This window comes from Lissotriton helveticus, chromosome 3_1 (genome assembly GCF_964261635.1).
Source record: "Lissotriton helveticus chromosome 3_1, aLisHel1.1, whole genome shotgun sequence".
In the NCBI taxonomy this organism is placed as follows: domain Eukaryota; kingdom Metazoa; phylum Chordata; class Amphibia; order Caudata; family Salamandridae; genus Lissotriton; species Lissotriton helveticus.
In genome coordinates this window covers 786,119,932-786,140,569 of record NC_136061.1, presented here as the reverse complement: position 1 = coordinate 786,140,569, position 20,638 = coordinate 786,119,932, and positions in this window count along the sequence as shown.

Below are 20,638 nucleotides of genomic sequence, written 5' to 3'. Positions count from 1 at the left end.
ATTATCAGCGAAAATCCAGCTTGGATCCCCATTGGTCTGAACCTTTTCAAGTCTTGTTGGCCACGCGGATGGCAGTAAAAGTAAATGGCAAGCGACACTGGATCCATGTGTCACATCTGAAAAAACTACCTCGACCGCTTTCAAATGACCAATGAATCCAGGAAGGGGTTCTGACCCAGGAAAGTGAGCGAGTTCCACGTTTCATCCCTTTTTCTGACCCCAAGGTAACTGGAGAAGGGCAAGGAGAAGGTGTCCTGTGCTCGGAAGGGGCTCTGTCATCAGCACAAGTGATTGCCCCAGATTCTGTTGCCCCTACAGTTGAACGAGAGGCTCGCAGTACCCATGTTTCACCGGATTCATCATCCTCTGTTTTGTTCTCTGATCAAGAAGTGCCGGGCCACGCTCGATACAACCTGCGGCCCAGAAAACAACATGGTACCTCAGGTCAACATGGTAGGAGATAGGGAGAGACTTGAGTGATAGGGTACAGACCTGTTCTACGAATGTCTGTTAGATACGCTTCTGGGGTACTGAGCGAGACACTGGACTGAACGCGCTGAGAGCCTTGAACATTTGCTTGCTCTGTTCAGAAAGAAAGACTGAATTTTTTGTTTAAAGAGGCCCAGGTTGTGTTTTCTTCAATGGTTGTGTGAGAACATAACTCCAATGTGAGAAGTTTGCTTTGGTATTATCTGTGATGAATGATAGGCACCTGCCTGTGAGGCTCTAAATGGACACCGGAAAGAAGCACCCTCTGGCAGGTTGGACTGCATTGTCTTAGTTTATTATTGGACTTTTAGTTAGTATGTATCCCTTTGCTCGTTTTGTTCCTGAAGAGGAACGTCCTTTTGTACCGCGCTATTTCTCTGCATATATGCCTGTCTTTTCTAGTTGGACCCAACGTGTTAAAATTTCATTTATAGGTATTATAGCAATATTGCTAATCACATTAATGGGAGTATTCATATATTTAGAATTTCGCCACCCTATACATATTGTTTTAGGAACAACTGCCCCACCTCCGGAACATGTGTTTCATACTTTAGCCCCACATAAGGAAAGGCATCGCCAGACTTATGTGAAAAATGTATTTATTGAAATGATTCATCAAGCACACCGTGCCACCAATACTACAAATTGTTGGGTTTGTGGTCTTTTACCATCTGTTATGCACAAGCACGACTTATTCATATCCCTACCCTTGTCTCATCTGGGGAGTTGCGAGGCTTGGTTTAAATTACTTTCAATGATGTATATGCATTACACTGTGGACACTCGAAGGTTTTGGGAAAGAGATTATGAAATGATTCTAGCATATATTGAGGTTCATCAAGGATTCAACCCCGATGGGAATAATGGAGAGGGAACCTCAAATCCGAATGCATGTATGAATATGTAAACAACGCATGATAATACCACTTGGTTGAAACATGAGATTTTGGATTTTGTCGAGTTTAATTTCACTCAGAATTATCGACATTTTCAGGCCCATAATGTTACTGAAGATAGGGCTATTCCAGTGCCTATACTAAATAGTACATCTACGTTCTGTGTTCAGGGAGTAGGGTACATATCACTAGGAGGGAGCCGATAAAATTACACTTATCAGTTGCGTACTTTCAGCTGCCCTCCATTGTTAAACCCTCCTAATGTATATTTTGTCTGTGGAGGAAACGCCTATACTTGGCTTCCATGAGGTTGGGCTGGTCGTTGCTACCTGTCCTTCCTGTATCCTCCAGTCTATATTGCCCCTTCTAATTATCACAAGGATCACCGCTTAGATAAATGAAGTGTGCTTGCTAGGAGAAATAAAAGGGAGATAGATACTACCGATATAGATCAGACAGATACTCCACTGCAGCATTTTACCGATATTATGAAAGGAGTGTTTCCCTTTTGGGGGCCTATAATAACGAGCAAAGAAGTACGGCGTTTGTCCAGAGTAGTTGAAGGGGTAATTAACACTACTGCAGGTATATTGACTAGTATAACAGTAGAGCTACAGGCGACCAGACTCATTTCGCTTCAAAATCATATGGTTTTGGACATTATCTTGGCAGATCGAGGAGGAGCATGCCGTGTGATCGGCAGTTCTTGATGTGTTTATATTCCTGACTCCGCCCCCTCCGTTCATTTGGCTATTCAGAAGCTACATCGTTTGGCTTCCGAAATACATGTAGAGACTGGTATGTGGTCCCTCTCTGGTTGGTTCTGGGGTTTGTTGTCTCCTTGGGGATGGAACATTTTGATGGTGCTGGCCTGAATAGCCGGTATCATATTCACGTGTCACCTTTGTGTACAATGTGGACCTGCATGTTGCTCTTATTGCACAACTAAACTCACCTCCTCTGTGTCTGGTCCATCCCCAGCAGCAGTAAAAGCTCAGTTAGTTCAGCAAGAGCTCAAAGATTTAATGCAGATTGATGAGGGAATATTTGAACATTGAGCTGTTTTAGTTAGTTACATCATGCTAAAAGGGCCGTTCTGAGGGATAAAAAGTAGATTTCCCATACATAAGGAGTATTGGACCTATATTATGTTAGCATGATGCATCTATACGTACCCTCTTTTGCTTGATATATATATGCTTTTGCAGGGAGGAGAACATTTATTCGCTCCTTGATATCTACTGCTAACAGAGTAGGCCGAGAACCACACAGACGCCATTTTTCGAACCTATGCTCGAACACGGGCTGTGATCACGTGTTAATCTCTGGCAGTTGTCAAGCCCCAGTTCATCTGAATTACTGGGAGCAGCTGAAAGTAGGCTGTTTACTCGACTGTCCTGAGACTCAAGGTCGCATCTGCTTTGGGAGCGATAAGCGCATTCCTGGAGGCGCCGTGCCTACATTCCCGGGCACCAAGACGAAAGGGAGTCACCCCTCCTGACCTTGCCAGTAATAAATAGTTAAGCTTTGTACTGGTCATGTGTGCCATATATGGTCCTTTCCTGGAGCTCGAGGGCCAACTGGTGTTTTTGCTTTTACAGTGATTATATGTGTTGAACCGAAAAGTATATAACCTCATTATTGAGTACGGGCCAACAGTCTTCTCTGCGCATCTGATGGGTGAGGGTTGGAGAGGCTCCTCTATAGAGTATTTTGCTTAATAAACAATTGAACTTTCTTCACTGCCAACTGACTGATTATTTGGTAATGGGATTGGGACTATTGGTGGGTATAGTCCTTTATGTTATTTTTATAATACATCAGTGACCAAATAGAATTAATTATATTTGACTTAAAAAGTGTGAAAGAAATGCCCCGATTAGTGTCACCTGGGTCACTTACGACCACCTCAAAGCCTCCCAAACAAGTGAAGAGTCGGTCAGACAGTAGAGAATACAAACAATAATTTATAAGTAAAATACACTGCAGCGGCGTCCAATCTGACCAGCACCAAGGGATGGCTGTTGAGGGGACTGGTTCCTCAACACTTGGTAATGCATCATCATTCTTCCGACAACCCCCAACCACGCCCCCAGTGGAAAGTTACCGGCTTGAGCTGTACATGAACAAAGAAGGTACAGAAGGATGGGCTACCCCCTACGAGATGGGTACACACTATCACTATCTCAAGGTTGCCTTGCTAGGGCTCGGCTCCTCCTAACGTGGGAGCAGGGCTACGGAGAAAGATAGGCATGCAAAGGCAGAATGGTTTATTCATTAGTAAGTCGGAATCTAACATTGAACACAAGAGAAAAAAAATAGCTGAACGTAGTCTTCTACTGAAGCAAGCAATACAGATAATTGTATTCTAATCCAGTCACAGTGTAACATGGTCTACGAACTACAAAATGGAGTCGCAAATGCTAACTTAAGCCTGTATGATGAGGAAAACTCAGTGGGGTACATTAGGTGTGGCGGCTGCTACTAACATAGCCTTATAAATGGTAACCTAACACAACGCAAATGAAAGTACAAAAATTGCGAAATTCCAACAGACTCTCCTTTTAGTATATATAAGGCTAACTTTATTAGTACTATCAGGTAAGGGTCTTTATAATTATAAGCAAGAAAGAATAATCACTGTTCGCATTTTCTCATTCACTAGCAGAGATAGATAATCATGTAATTGCAAAACATGTTTAGTATTCAAAAATGCCCTCGTCAATATTCATCATATCCTGTACATCTTGCATCATCATACAGTGCCTTTAGCATCAGGTCCTGCTATTTTGGATGTAGGTGTCAGCTTACTGCCAAGTAAGAGCAAAAGGCTGGAAGACAGTTAATGCACAGGCAACACATAAAAATGACACCTGCTATGGCCACTAGGAAAATAAGTATTTTCCAACCCCACATTGTCATCAAATCCTAGAACCACCCAGATAAGGACCAGGTCTTATTCTCTTGGTGAATATCAGAAGCAAGTCTGTGCAACATCTGTATAGCTGCATAAACATTCAGGGCGTGATTCGGTATGTAAACGCAGCAACTACAGCTGATGATACGACAGGCTTCTCCCATATCGGCAAGGATGATGTCGAACACCATCCGGTTTTGAAGAGCAACAAGTCTGGTAGCCTGAAGCTCGGCTGTTATATTGGTCAGTATTCCTGCTGTGGTATTAATAACCCGTTCCACTACTCTGGTGAAGCAACAAATACTACGACTATTGTACATGGGACTCCATAAAGGGAATATACCCTTTATAGCACCAGTAAACTGATGCATGGGAGTGTCTGTTTGATCTATATCCTTAGCATCAATGACCCTTTCACTCGGGGCTACTGTGTATTTCTACGTTGTAACCTATGGTCTTTGTGATAACCAGATGGTGCAATATATACGGGTGTCAAAAAGAAGGAGACATAGCATATGCCAGACCAGCCCCTATGGAGCCATATATAAGCCTGAGGTCCACAAACACAATACGCATTACAATGTGGAAGCAAGGGCGGACTACTAGTTGTATTCAAGCGATATGTGTATTTGTAATTACTTTTGCCTACTGGAACATTTCCAAAACCCTGAACACAAAAACTGGCTGTGGTGTTAACCACTGGAATGGGCATTGCTTTGTCTTAGGTAATATTTTGTGAATGGAAAGATTTAAAGTGCTCAGAGACATTAAATCCCTGAAAATCCATCATCTCATTCTGGAGCCATGTGGCATTTTTCTTACTTTCATAGACATTCATTCTAGCATCTGGATGTAAAGCATCCTGTTCCCCTCCTTTTCCCAGGGTAAATCCTTGATATTCTACTATATGCTCTAACACAGTCTCGTAGTCAGACTGAGTTATATTCATGGCATCGGCATGGTAATGAATATACACTATTAAAAGCAACTGGAACCATGACTCACAGCTATCCAAATATGACATGGGTAATGACTCCAACAAATAATTTTTATGCATAACAGAAGGGATTAACCTGCATACCCAGCAATCAGTAACATTGGACGTCTTATGTACTTCATGGAGCATCTGAAGGAAGACATTATCCACATACGTCTGTCTGTGTCTCTCCTTGTGCGGGGCCAAAGTAACAAAAATATGTTCACGAGGAATAGGAGTTGTTCCTAACAGAGTGTGTACAGGATACTTTTCTTCTACGTACCACACTACCCCAAATACTGTCATGAATGTTACAAAGACAAAAACCACTGCCACTATCCTACTTTTAGTGGACCAACTAGACCAACCAGGACTACTCTGCTCGACTAGTGGGGCCGCGAAGGGCTGCTCTTCTTCCATAATAGGACAACCAAATGGGTAAATTTTTCTAAAGTATCAGTAATTCGCAACTGCCAGAGGGAATCAATATACTGGAGCCAACAATGGTATAACAAGTTAAAAGTGAGGCACACATCAAACAGCGTCCTTCAGAGCCTCGCTGGTAGACTCCTATTGTTCATCTACGGTGAGCACTCGTCGGTGGAGCAGCGCGATCGCAGCCCTTACTGAAAGAAGAATCCTCTTCATTCAGGATAGGGCACCTTCCCTCCTGGGAAAACACCCACAGCTAATCCTGTCCAGTTTCCAGGGCAGTGCACCACTCTTCCTTACCCTATTATATCACTGTCACCTTAGACAGGTTAGCCACACCCTATTCTTCTTTCATGAAGTCCATCCCTATTCTTCTGACTTTTCCTCTGGTGCACTGTCCTTCGATTGGGGACGCAAATTGTATCGGGCAACTCCAGGCACAGTCTCATCACGAAAAATAATCAGAAACTCAGGAGCGGAAGGGGACTGAGACTCAATTGCCGGTGGGTTAGACGGGGATGGATCTTGGGAAGCCCTGATCTGTGGAGGTATTGCTTTCTGCAAAACAGCGTCTCTGTCCTCCCCCATCCGTGCCCAACTCACTCGGGCATCAGAGATGGGAGCGAATCGAGGGACCCTTTCGGTCTTGTTGTCTCTGATGCCTTCAAGCACCCAGCGATTGTAGGGAAGCGGGAGAGGGATCCTGCGGCAGTGGGTGGCATGTGTCAAGGAATTCCTTATTCCGTGAGAGCTGAACGGCTGAGATGTCCCAAGAAAATAATTTCACAGCTCCCTTACACCTCTAACCCAGACTATTCTGGACTCAAAGACGAGGGGGAAAGGGGAATTGGGATAACAAACAAGAGAGACTGCCGCACTGGTGACCTCACTGCCAATCTCCTGGAATGAGTGGAACACCTGCAATGACAAACAGGAATTACTGCAATTCTATCTACCAAACATTATTAAGTGTCCCCACCCAACTACTAGTGAGATACCTGTATGTGTGCGGAATGTGCCTCTCTTTGCTCTGGTTCAATGTGCTATGTTGAAGTCTTTTATTATATTAGGAGAGAGCATTTGGAGAAAACCAGAGTTTTAGTAATTAGTCCTGTCTTTTCTTTCCTTTGCAGAAGATCACAAAATAGTACTGAAGAATTTTCCGCAGAGAAGATGGTAAGTACAAATATATATATATAATTATATCTACTTGAGGACTATATGCATTGTATGAATAAAGATGGTTTCTGTCAGTCTGAACAGTTAGGAGTTAGTCTGTCCTGGAAAATCCTGGAAAATACTGCGCCTTGTTAATAGCCAATTAGTTGCACATGCTGCATATAAAGTCTGTGTTATGGTGCTTGACACAGTTCTACTTAGGAGAGAACAAAAAGGAAATAATAATAAACAAAAGGCACCAGCTGCAGAAGATTTATCATGTACTTCTGCTAAAGAAAGTTCGTGAAGGATTAGTTTTCCTTTTAAAAAACAAACTATAAATGTCTCTAGTCACTGTGGACTTATTACAGCAAGGAACAACGACTGTGGCAATTTCTTGTAGCTCTCCTTGTAGGCAAGCGAAAGAAATACAAAAATTAAGCTTAGCCAGAGCTTGGAATTTTCTCACAAACACGAAGCTCCAACAATAAACAGCAAAACTGGAGGATACCTGACACCAGTTCCAAACCAGAAGATTTCCTCACAATAAAACACTCTGAAATGCGAGCGAAAGTATTTCCAGATGAACCTCGTGAAGTACAGGAAATTCTTTGAAGATACACGCAGGAATCTTTGTGGAGCTGAAGAAAAAAGCTGCCCTCCCGTTAAGTCAACAGTTGAAGTGCGCAGCATTCCAAATGCTCGCGCACGAAATTACAGAATCAGCTGTAGAGGCAAAAATGAGTAGAACGTAAACTCTAATAAGGAGCGTTCTCCCTGAAGCTAATCTTCGTCCATTTGACGATGAAGAAAAGACTTGGCAACTCTTTGACTCCAACCCATAGGTGAATGGAGTAAAGTGTAACCCTCATTAATCTTGAATGTAGAGGCATAAGCTCGTACTTTACAACATGTCTGTTCAGTCCTGACAGCATGGATCCAATGCTTCTGACCTTCCATGGTCCGGGTAGTGAGGAGGACTTGAAGAGGTCCCTTCCAGTGAGGCTCCAGACAACTCTTCCTCTGGAAGTTGTGGATCAACATGAAGTCACCGGGCTGTAGCTGATGCCGAGCCCCTCGGGTACTGGCCATAACCTCTCCTGAATCTGTTGCTGAATAGAACGCAACTATTTAGTCAACCCATAGAGATAATCCACAAGCAAGGGGTATTCTATCTCAGAAAAACATAGGAGGCGTGCAACGCCCCATATATTTGCAGCGCGGCCAAAAACCATCCCGTATGGGGACAACCCAGGGCAAGAGCGCATTCTGGAATGCGCTGTTGCCCTGGTGGATAACAAAACCTAGGGTAGTGCATCTGGCCACTGCAATCTTGTGCTTTCCTTTATCTTCGCTAACTTCAGCTTGAGAGTACCATTCTGCTTCTCAACCAAACCCGCTGACTGAGGGTGGTTTGCTGCATGGAACTTCTGTTTAATGTGTAGACCATCGCACACCAGTTGGATAACCTTTTAATTCAAGTGACTTCCGTTTTCACTCCAGATCAAGCGCGGCAAACCAAATCACGGGAAGAACTCTTTCAAAAGTGCCTTTGCCAAGGCTGTATTCTCCTTATTGGGGCAGGCTTCAATCCATTTACTGAACGCACAAACCACCACCAATACATATTTCAAATTGTTCACTCGTTCCATTTCAATGAAATCCATTTGGAGAACCTCGAAAGGGAAGGAAGGCGGTGCAAAGTTGCCAGTGGGTGTTGGGGTGCCCTTTCCAGAATTGAGTGTCATACAGTACTTCACCAGATGAGCGGCTAACTTAGGGATATTGCCATTCTGCCATATGGGATCCAACACTTTACATATTCCCTTTGCGCTAATGTGGCCATGCGCCATAGTGACAGCAGGAAGTACATATGCATTGGGCTACATCCATTTTTGTTTCCCTGACAGATCAGTCCAGCATCCATGTCATCTAGATGCCCCATACTCTCCTGCCATATTGCCAATTCCTCCATTGTTGCCTCACTCTTTATCTCCTTCACATGGTCTAGCATGCCCTCAAACATCCTATTTTCAGGCACCCACCTAGCTGGGTCTGCCATAAACATCTTTTTCATCTTTGATCTAGCTGTCTCTTTTGCTGTCTGATCTGCACATACATTTCCTCTTCTAACATCATCCGTAATTACCTTGTGGGCACTGCACTTCACTATTGCTAACTTTTTTGGAAGTGTCAGAGCTGATAAGAGTCTACATATCAGTGGGCCATTCTGTATTCATAAACCATGCGAGGTGAGAAAGCCTCTCTCCGCCCAGAGGTGCCCAAAGTTATGGTCAACCCCAAAGGCGTACTGGCTTTCAGTATAAATATTGACAGCCAGTATCTCACTTAACTCACAAGCCCGAAGAAGGGCAATAAGCTCTGCAGCTAGGGTTGACTGATACGGAACACGTGATGTTTCAACAACAGTACGCAACGTTGTTATTGCATATGCTGTAGTAGGGTAACTTAAAACAAGAGCCATCGACATATAGTTCCCCTTATGGGTCAGATAGGGAAACATCAGTCAAGTCTCCCCGTCCCTTCGTCTTCTCTTCAGTTCGATATACACAATCATGTGCATCTGTATCGTCTTTCACCAAAGGGAGGGGTAGTAACGTGGCTGGGTTCAGAGTGGGACATCTCTTGATGGTAATGTGCGGTGCAAACAACGTTAGTTCATAGTCAGTCAGACGTGCACTAGTAAGGTGCTGTGTCTTGTTTTGTTTAAAAGTGTATCCACAGCATGAGGTACCATAACTGTGAGGTCGGTATCAAGAACGAGAACCGCCAATTGTCTGATAGAGATGGCCACAGCCGCAGCAGCAAATAGATAGCTCAGGAGGGCTCTGGCGACGTCATCGAGGAAAGCAGAAACATAAGCGCAAGGCCTTTGCTTACCACCAAATGCCTATGTTAAAGACAGGGAGTGCGCAACCAGCCATCTCGTGTATATAGAGCACAAATGGCTTTTGGTAATCAGGTGTACCAAGCACAGGAGCAGAGCAACCTTTAATTGCTCTAAAGCTTGCTGGCATGCAGGTGTCCAAGGCAGGGGTTCATGTACATCTTTAGTGGTTAGCTGGCGTAGGGGCTTTTTTTTTGTAACAGATTTTTATTGATTTTTCAATGTGACATCATGGGAAAAACAGCCTGGAGGGCACAACAAATGATCAAGCAATTCAATTAAAGTCCAGTACAGGTGCTCCCCCCCCACTCTTTTGGTAAGGTCCTCCTTCCTTTCTCAGCGTCGAAACTCCCATCGGCTAGGTAAAAGCTGGAATAATTGGGCATCCAGTGACGGCAATACAAACTAATGCCAATAAATGCATGCACATTACGCTTGGTTTTAGGGACAGGCATGGTATTTATAGCAGCAATGCACTCAGGCGTTAGTCTACGACCCTCCTTCGTGTCAAGTTAGCCACTCACCTGATCTCCTTTGTTCTTCTTTCGTGATGAACGAACCCCAATCTCCCTTGGAGTTCCCCAAATCTCAGAACTATTAATATACTCTGATGTCTGGAATGCCCCCAGGGGGAAAGGGGAATGGGAATAGAAAGACAAGAAAAATTCAGGATTCTAGAGTTCAGGAAACCCAGTTGCTTTGTTGCAAACTCCTCACTACCTTGCAACAGATGAGTGGTCTTAGAACTACTGCTTCTTGAATTATTCCGAGTTATCTAAACACAAACACATTAGGAAATATTACTCAAAAGAGAAAACAAGCCCATGTTTTTACCTAAACACTCTGAATTGTTCCTCTACAAGATTAGAAGTTTTTTTCTATTAATTATGTTTTTAGATTTCTTGTCCTGAAAAATAAAAGACATATCAATTAAATATAAACCACTGTCCATTTGTTCCTTTATGTTACAATTAACTTTTTGGTTCTTTCTCTTGCTTCTAATTGTGTAATTACCTTCTTAAAGTGGTAATTCTTACCACTAAATACTATAGTCTGTTTGATTAACAGTTCCAGAAGCATTCGTCTTTGCAGTATGTATCTCCATGTAATTAAAAGTCTGTAATAGCACTTAGTCCTTCGATTTCTCAAGTCCACAATAATCTCTTAATTAATCTCTTTTGATTTATTAAGTCTGCAAGCAAGAGCCCTTGTTGCCTTTTTCCTTAGAAATGAAAGTCGTTAAATAACTCACCGATTTATAGTCGCATTTCTGGAGAGTCTTAGCTCTTTTATTTTCTCTTTGCAGGGTCAACCATCCGGAACCGGAAGACACGTCTTCTCAGTGCCGAGCAGGAAAAGCTACCCCGGAAGCCAAAGACCGGAGAGGTGTTCAAGGAGCAGCAGCAGTCGCCGATAGCAGACGGGAATCCAGGGACGCGAGGAGCCTCAAGACGCAATGTTAGGAAGAGCAGGTTAGGGCTTACAAACGATGAGATCAAGTGCTACTCCACTAGCATGAGCGGTTTAAATAGCTTCATACCGCTTGCGTATGCAGCGTGAGTTTCTTCTGTGATCCACACATGCATAATAATTAAGCCGGCAAAGCGTGTCATTATTCAGCATGTGTCCTGGCATTGTGACAGTTAAGAAATGTGCCACAAACGTGTTTAATTACATCGGTAGTTTGTCCATGTTGATCATGACAGTTCTCCCCCGCAAAGCCCCCCCCAGGTTGTGGTTTATTGGGGTGATGGGAATGGAAGAGTCTACACAATCTCGGGGCATTAACATTAGATGCAGGCTCCCACAATCTCTCGATAGCATCGTAACATATCCAATCAATTAAATAAAAAAAAATGTATTAATTCTTTTAGCATCTAGGATTCGGTTCACCTCATACTCTAGGTGATCATTTACAATAATCGGAGGAGGTGGATTATCTTTTCTGGTTACTGGGTGATGAGTTTTAAGAAGTAAACATACGTGAAAAACTGGGTGGATAGAATAATCTGCTGGCAATGTCAATCGATCCGAAACTGGGTTCAAAATCTTTTGAATGGTGAAGGGTCCAATAAAACGAGGTTGTAATTTCCTTGGTCCCTCTAAGTGCATGTTTTGAGTGGACAACCAGACAAGATCTCCATCTCCAACTTTATACGGTAGTTCGGGGGTCCTATCCTTATCAGCCTGTGTTTTAGCAGTGATTTTACTTTTTGCTAAGAAATTCCTAGCCTTTTCCTGAAAATATTGTAATTGCTTAAACTTTTCAGATACTGCTGGCCTTACATCCTGATCGGACAGTAGCTGTATTGGAATGCATCGAGGGTTATAACCAGTCATAAAGTAAAAAGTTGAACATCCCAAGGCCGAAGGTATACTGTTATTGTAGGAGAATTCCGTTAATGGTAACACTTCATCGCATTGAGAGGTTAAGGTAGCTAGAAAACATTGTAAAGACTGTTCAACATACTGATTAACCTTTTTAGTTGGACCATCTGTTTGTGGATGAAATGCTGATCACAATTCCACCTCAATTCCCAACTGTTTACATAAATTCTTCCTGAATTTTGAACTGAATTGTGGGCCTCTATCTGAAATAATTTTACTCTGAAGTCCATGTAACTTGACAATATGCTGAATAAAATTATCACCAAACTCAATTGCAGTAGGCAATTTTTGTAAAGGGATAAAATGACCCATTTTTCATAATAAATCAACAAGTACAAGAATGGTTCTATAACTGTTTGACACAGGCATATCAGTAATAAAATCAAGGCTAATAGTATGCCAGGAAGCTGGGGGAATGGGGAGTGGTTGTAAAAAACCAGCAGGAGGTATGTGTTGTGATTTATTACGAGCACAAATGGGACATTTTTTGACATAGTCTTGGATATCTTTTCACATAGTATTCCACCAAAAGGTTCGAGAACACAATTTTACAGTTTTTTGTATACCAGGATGACCAGATAAACTAGAGTCATGATGCAAAGTTATGATTTGTAACCTTTGTTTTTCTGTTGGAATAAAGAGTTTTCCTTTATTAAATAAAACACCATCCGAAGTTGAATGGTGTTTTTCCTGCAACCATATGTCTTTATTGGTTGATTATGAATCAGCTTTTACCTCTGTTAGGAATGATTCAGATTGAGTGATCGCTATAATACGATCAATTGGAATGATATTTTGTGCAGATTTCTTCTGATCTTGTGATTCATTTTCGTGTAAAGGTGAAAGTGTATCTGATAACAATTGTTTATGTCCAGGTCTGTATGTAATTAAAAAGTTGAATTCACTAAAGAAGTGTAACCACCTAATTTGTCTTGGTGTTAATGCTTTAATGGAAGTAAAAAATTGCAAGTTTTTGTGATCAGTGTATATTGTCACTGTATGTTTGGCCCCTAGAAAATGATGTCTCCATTCAGTGAAAGCATCTTTTATCGCTAACAATTCACATTCAGCTATAGTGCAATTATGCTCAGCTCCAGTAATTTACGTGAAAAGTAAGCTAAAGGATGAAGGTGTCCTGTTTTTGGATCTTTTTGCATTAAGACCCCTTGTACAGCAGTTTGAGAGGCATCCGCCTCAACAATGAATAGTTGATCAGAATCTGGATGTATCAGTACTGGAGTTGATGTAAAAGCTCTTTTTAATTCTAAGAATGTTTTATCTGCATCGTTGTTTCATTGAAAGGTTTGTCCCTTTTTTAGCAATTGCGTGATTGTGGTTACAATTCTAGAGAAGTGTGAAATAAAACGTCGATAAAAGTTGTCAAACCCTAACACCTTTTGAACCTCTTTAACTGAAGTTGGGATTGCCCAATTAGTTATTGCCTCTACCTTTTTTGGATCCATTTATATTCCTTTGAGTGACAAAACTTATCCTAAAAATTCTACTGAATGAGCATTAAACACACATTTTTCAATCTTGGCAAACAAAGAATGTTCTTTAAGTCTTTGAAGAACTGTTCGGACATGTAACACGTGTTCTTCCTCATTTTTAGAAAAGATTAGGTTATCATCAATATAAACAATAACAAAGATGTCCAATAGGTAATGAAAAACTTTGTTTATGAAATACTGGAATGCCGCTGGAGGATTACACAATCCAAAGGGCATTACAGTATATTCATATAAACCAAACATGGGGCGAAACACGGTTTTCCATTCATTACCCTCCCACATACGTATTAAGTGGTACACCACGGAGGTCCAGTTTTGGTATAAATGGTTGAACCTTTTACCTGATCCAATAAGACAGGAATTAATGGCAAAGTGTACCGGTTTTTGAAGGTAGCTTTGTTGACAGCTCGATAATCGATACACGCTCTCAAATCTCCAGATTTCTTTGCCACAAAAAAAGTGGAGAGGAAACAGGAGAAGTTGAGTGTCGAATAAATCCCTTTTCATGTAAATCATCAAGATAATCTTTTAAATACTGATTTTCTGGTTCAGTGAGGGCATAAATACGACTACAGTGCAATGGAATTCCAGGTATTAGGTACATTTTGCAATTGTAGATTTTGTGGGGAGGAAGTTGGGTGGCCTTTACTGGGTCATATACATCAGTAAAATCCCTGTATTCCTTATGTAAGACATTCTCAGTTTTGTTTGTAGCGGCACAGTGCAAAGGGTATATAGGATCCCTAGCTTCCTGGTAACAATGGGTTCTACAAAAAATGGAGTCCAGATTTTAGTTATTTTAACCCAATCAATTCTGGGATTGTGTTTTTCTAGCCAAGGTATACCTAGGATAACTCCAAAGGTGGGAGTGTCTATCAAGTCAAACACTACTTGTTCCGTATGGCCATTTTCTCTTACTATAGTTAAAGGTATGGTATGAGATCGAATCAAACCTGAAAATAAAGCAGAATGTAAATGTTGTAAATGTTTTTGTACTTATATATCGCACAGCTACCCGCAGTGGGTTTCCCGGCGCTTGTACGAATACCGCAAGGGAACCCTTCCTGGCTTTCCCTGTGAAGTGTCCACTCCTGGGCACCCCCATGGTGTAGACCAGGCATCCTTCGCGTTGTGGGGGCCGTTGTGGAGACTAAGCAAGCTATTGCCCAGAGTTGCAGCGCGGGACCCATGATCAGAATAGGCACTGAGGCGAAAATATCCGGTCAGGGGAATTAATGAGCCCGAGACCCGCAGAGGCGGGAATCGAACCCTGGTCCCTGGCCAGAGCTCTGCATCGAGGTCTGCCTGCTCTAACCATTGAGCCACACTTCTCCACTATCTGTCCACCACTCTCACTGGTTGAGGTTCTTCCTTTGTTATGTGAGGAATGCCTAATTTTTTAGCTGGATATATATCAAAAAAGTTTCCAGTTGCACCCGAATCTACTAAAATGGATAACACATGTCTTTGTTGAATTGTTACTGTTACTGTCATTAGGATCATCATATGTCTGGCTATGCTTTTCTTAATATTAGAGATAGTTTTTGAGATCTTATTTTTTGAATGTCTCAAAGAAACAACCTCAGCTTTCTTTGAGAAATGTAGCTTCCTGATTCAGATTGTTCTGTTAAGGCTACTTCCATCTTTTTCTTAGGTTTCACAGTACACTTTTTGGCAAAATGCCCTCCTTTTCCACAATACAAGCATCATTGTTCCTTTCTACCTTGTTCTTTTTCTTCAGAGGATAGAGGCCCTCTGATACTACCTATTTACATGGGTTCGGGTTCTGCAGTTTTCGTTTCTTTGTCTTTTTTCTCTGATTTAAAAACTATAGGTCTAAAATCTGATTTAGGGTTTTCACCTTTCGTCTCAGTTAGGCGGTGATCTAATTTAACTACCAGATCAACAAAGTCTTCGTAATCATCTGGCAAGTTAACTATGTGAGGCAGGGAGTCTTTCAAATTTTCTCTAAGACCTCTGTAAAAGAAGTACGCTTTTCATCTGGCCAATGAGTTTCAGAGAGAAGACGATTAAAAGTTGTGATATAGGAGAGTAAATCCTTGGTCCTTGACGAAGGTTTAACAGTTCGTTGTCACTGGATTGCACAAAAACGTGGCGAGCAAAAAGCCAGCTCATTGCTTCTTTAAATGCATTACAATTTTGCAAAAGAGGGTCATTATTATCAACCAGGGGAATGGCCCAATCAGCAGCCACACCCCCTATATATGAAATGATAAAGGCTGTTTAGGTAGAGTCGGTATTAAAAATTTGGGGGTTACAAAGGAAATGCAACTGACATTGGCTCATGAAAGCTTCAAAATTAGAACTTTCTCCAGTGAAGCATTCAGGATTAGCTAGAGGGACAGGAGTAGGTGTTACTATGGTTACTTGAATATTTGAATACGATTGTTGTGTTACTGGATTCAAGGAAGAGAAAGTCGTAGGAGCAAATTTAGGCGGGGTCAAGATAAGACGTTTTTCAGGACCTCTAGGATCTCTCCATTGTGTGAATCCAGTTTAATTTTTTGATAATCCCTCGCTGAGTAAATGATTTTCTTGTTTTAACTGCTGCATCTCAAACTGGAGGTTTCTTATTGTTTCTGAAAGGTCAGAGGTGGTATCAGTTAGATCCATGTTCGTTAATTGCCATGAAGAACTATATGTGTGACTTGATCTTCTGTCAAGTTAGCCACTCACCTGAGCTTCTTAGGTCTTTTTTTGTGATGAACAAACCCCAATCTCCCTTGGAGTTCTCCAAACCTCAGAAATATTAATATACTCTGATGTCTGGAAAGCCCCCGGGGGAAAGGGGAATGGGAATAGAAAGACAAGAGAAATTCAGTATTCTAGTGTTCAGGAAACCCAGTTGCTTTGTTGCGAACTCCTCACCACCTTGCAACGGATGAGTGGTCTCAGAACTACTGCTTCTTGAATCATTAGTGATCTAAACACAAACACATTAGGACATATTATTAAAAAGAGAAAACACTTAAACTAGCTCTATTTAATATTGTTTACAAGCCCATGTTTTTACCTAATCACTCTGAATTGTTCCTCTACAAGATTAGAAGCTTTTATCTATTAATTATGTTTTTAGATTTCTTGTCCTGAAAAATAAAAGACATATCAATTAAATATAAACCACTGTCCATTTGTTCCTATGCGTTCCAATTTACTTTTTGGTTCTTTCTCTTGCTTCTAATTACGTGAATACCTTCTTAAAGTGGTAATTCTTCTTACCACTCAATGCTATAGACTGTCTGATTAACAGTTCCAGAAGCAATTGTCTTTGCAGTATGTATCTCCATGTAATTACAAGTCTGTAATAGCAGTCTGCAATAATCTCTTGATTAATCTCTTTTGATTTATTAAGTCTGCAAGCAAGGGCCCTTGTTGCCTTTTTCTTTAGACATGAAAGTCGTTAAATGACTCACCGATTTGTAGTCGCAGTTCTGGAGACACTTAACTCTTTTATTTTCCCTTTGCAGGGTCAACCGTACGGAACCGGAAGACACGTCTTCTCAGTGCCGAGCAGGAAAAGCTACCCCGGAAGCCAGAGACCGGAGAGGTGTTCAAGGAGCAGCAGCAGTCGCCGATAGCAGACGGGAATCCAGGGATGCAAGGAGCCTCAAGACGCAATGTAAAGAAGAGCAGGTAAGGGCTTTCAAATTACCAGATCAAGCGCTACTCCACTAGCGTAGGGGTTTAAATAGCTTCATACCGCTCACGTATGCCGCGTGAGTTTCTTCTGTGATCCACACGTGGATAATAATTAAGCTGGCAAAACGTGTCATTATTCAGCATGTGTCCTGGGATTGTGGCAGTTAAGAAATGTGCCAAAACGTGTCTAATTACATCGGTAGTTTGTCCATGTTGATTTCTGAGTCTGCCAGTTTTTTCTGGTTTACTGCAAAGGCTTGATGTTAACACTGTTAAATAATCTTAACATCTTTTAAGCAACAAACATAGGTTTATTTCTTAAGGTACTACAATGCAACGAGGTTCACAGGCAACACAGCTTCAGCTGAAACAAAGTACAAATCATGATAGGGAAACCCAAGGACATGAGCTTTCAGATTTTCCCCCCGGGAGCATTATGATTGAACAGAAGGCATAGCTGGCATAGCATGAGTTGGATTTTTGGTGATCGCGACAATTCTCCCCCGCAAAGCCCACCCTATAGGTCGTGGTTTAGTGGGATGACGGGAATGAAAGAGTCTACACAATCTCCGGGCATTAACATTAGATGCAGGCTCCCAATATCTCTCGGCAGCATCGTAACCTTTCCAATCAATAAAATAAAAAACATAAATATTATCTCTTTTAGCATCTAGGATTCGGTTCACCTCATACTCCAGGCGATCATTTACAATAATCGGAGGAGGTGGATTATCTTTTCTGGTTTCTGGGTGATGAGGTTTAAGTAAAGATACATGAAAAACTGGGTGGATAGAATAATTTGCTGGCAATGTCAATCAATCTGAAACTGGGTTCAAAATCTTTTGAATTGGGAAAGGTCCAATAAAACGAGGTTGTAATTTCCTTGGTCCCTCTAAGTGCATGTATCGAGTGGACAACCAGACTAGATCTCCATTTTTATACGGTGGTTCAGGGGCCCTATGCTTATCAGCCTGTGTTTTAGCAGTGATTTTACTTTTTGCTAAGAAATTCCTAGCCTTTTCCTGAAAATATTGTAATTGCTTAATCTTTTCAGATACTGCTGGCCTTACATCCTGATCGGACGGTAGCTGTATTGGAATGCATCGAGGGTGATAACCAGTCATAAAGTAAAAAGGTGAACATCCCAAGGCCGAAGGTATACTGTTATTATAGGAGAAATTTGTTAATGGTAACACTTCATCCCATTGAGAGGTTAAGGTAGCTAGGAAACATCGTACAGACTGTTCAACATACTGATTAACCTTTTTAGTTTGACCATTTGTTTGTGGATGAAATGCTGATGACAATGCCACCTCAATTCCCAACTGTTTACATAAATTCTTCCAGAATTTTTAAATGAATTGTGGGCCTCGGAAGTCCATGTAACTTGACAATATGCTGAATAAAAATACCACCAAACTCGTGCATAATAACTAAGCCGGCAAAACGTGTCATTATTCAGCACGTGTCCTGGGATTGTAGCAATTAAGAAATATGCCAGAAACGTGTCTAATTACACCGGTAGTTTGTCCATGTTGATTTCTGAGTCTGCCAGTTTCTTCTGGTTTACTGAAAAATCTTGATGTTAACACTGTTAAATAATCTTAACAGCTTTTAAGCAACAAACATAGGTTTATTTCTTAAGTTACGACAACGCAACGAGGTTCACAGGCAACAAGGCTTCAGAGGAAACAAAGTACAAATCGTGATAGGAAAACCCAAGGACATGAGCCTTCATATTTTCCCCCCGAGAGCATTATGATTGAACTGAAGGCATAGCTGGCATAGCATAAGTAGTTTTTTTGGTGATCGTGACACTTCGACGGTAGATGACCTAAATAGGTAACCTCCTGTCGACAATATTGAAATTTGGAAAGGAACACTTTGGGGTCGATTCCGATCCGGTAAAAAGCGCTCCCATTACCTGTACGGAGCGTTTTTCCCATACGATTCGTACACCTACAACGTCCCCGTACGAACCAGCAAGTACGATCCTAACCCAAAGCGCCACTCCGTACGACTCGTACCAAACACCGTACAAATACAAAGTACATACGGATTCACTCCGGCCGACGCTGTCCGTATGTAAATTGGCAGCCATTTCTGGACCAGGAAGTACGATCCGTGTTGACGACACTCCGTACGGCCCTTCTGCTACGAGAGCTGGAAACTGCTGTAAAACCAGAGTCCGCCACGAACTGCACCCCGGTACGCGACATACACGACATGAACCCCATCGACCGTGTCATCCGAGCCCTGTACGCCTACGACCTCGTACATAGAAATAAGCATGGGCGGATTTTGCGGATCCACGATTCACGAATTTGCGGATTCACGGATCGTGGATCCGCAAAATCCGCGGATTATGCGGATCGGCGGATTTGGGGGCGGGGCTTCCTCGAGTGTGTGGGCGGGGCCAAACGGACGGGGATTCCATGCGAGCGCACATGCCTCTTGTGTGTATAAAAGGTCAGAGACCGATCAGAGCAGCAGATTAAGAGACAGAAGCTCCTGGTCACAGGAACAGCACGGGGATTGCGCTCGTGAAAGTCAAAGATGCAAATGCCTCTGGCCAGCATCACAGCGGATTTTCGATGGTATATTTGGGAAGAAGGCACACCTGCCCAGCCCCCACAACGTTCACGATTGTTTTTGGGCTGATGAATGAGTCACTGAATTTAAGCTTCAACTAGGGCACATGCTTTATTGATATCTGCAAATATTTTTTGTGCCAGGACCGTCGTGCCCGAATGAACCCTGCCCTTCATATTTATTCAAGAAGACACCACCGTTTAAATAATTTACGATGGCGCCGGCAAGCTGCCAGCGCCATCCTGCAAAAGTTACTTAATTAGCTTCAACAGGAAGCTCCAACTGATAAAATAAAGCAGGCGCTCGAGCCCCTGCTGTATCTTATCTATTAGAGCTTCCTGTTGAAGCTAATTAAGTAACTATTTGAGGATGGCGCTGGCAGCTTGCCGGCGCCATCGTAAATTAGGCTCGCTTGAACTTTTGACCGCAAAATCCGCTCCGATCGCGGATTGCGGATTTTCGGTAAATTCGCGAGAGTTCGCGGACCGCGAATTTACCGAAAATCCGCAAAATCCACGATCGGAGCGGATTTTGCGCTCATGCTTTCATAGAAACCGACGATGGCGCAGATGGTGAGTACAACCCACCGCAACAACGGAAGTATACCTGTACGGTGCGCCACACGCCAGCGCATATCACCATTGCAATAGTGATACGTGCCGCACACACGTCACAAATCTCGGGGTACGGTGCGTCACACGCTAGCGC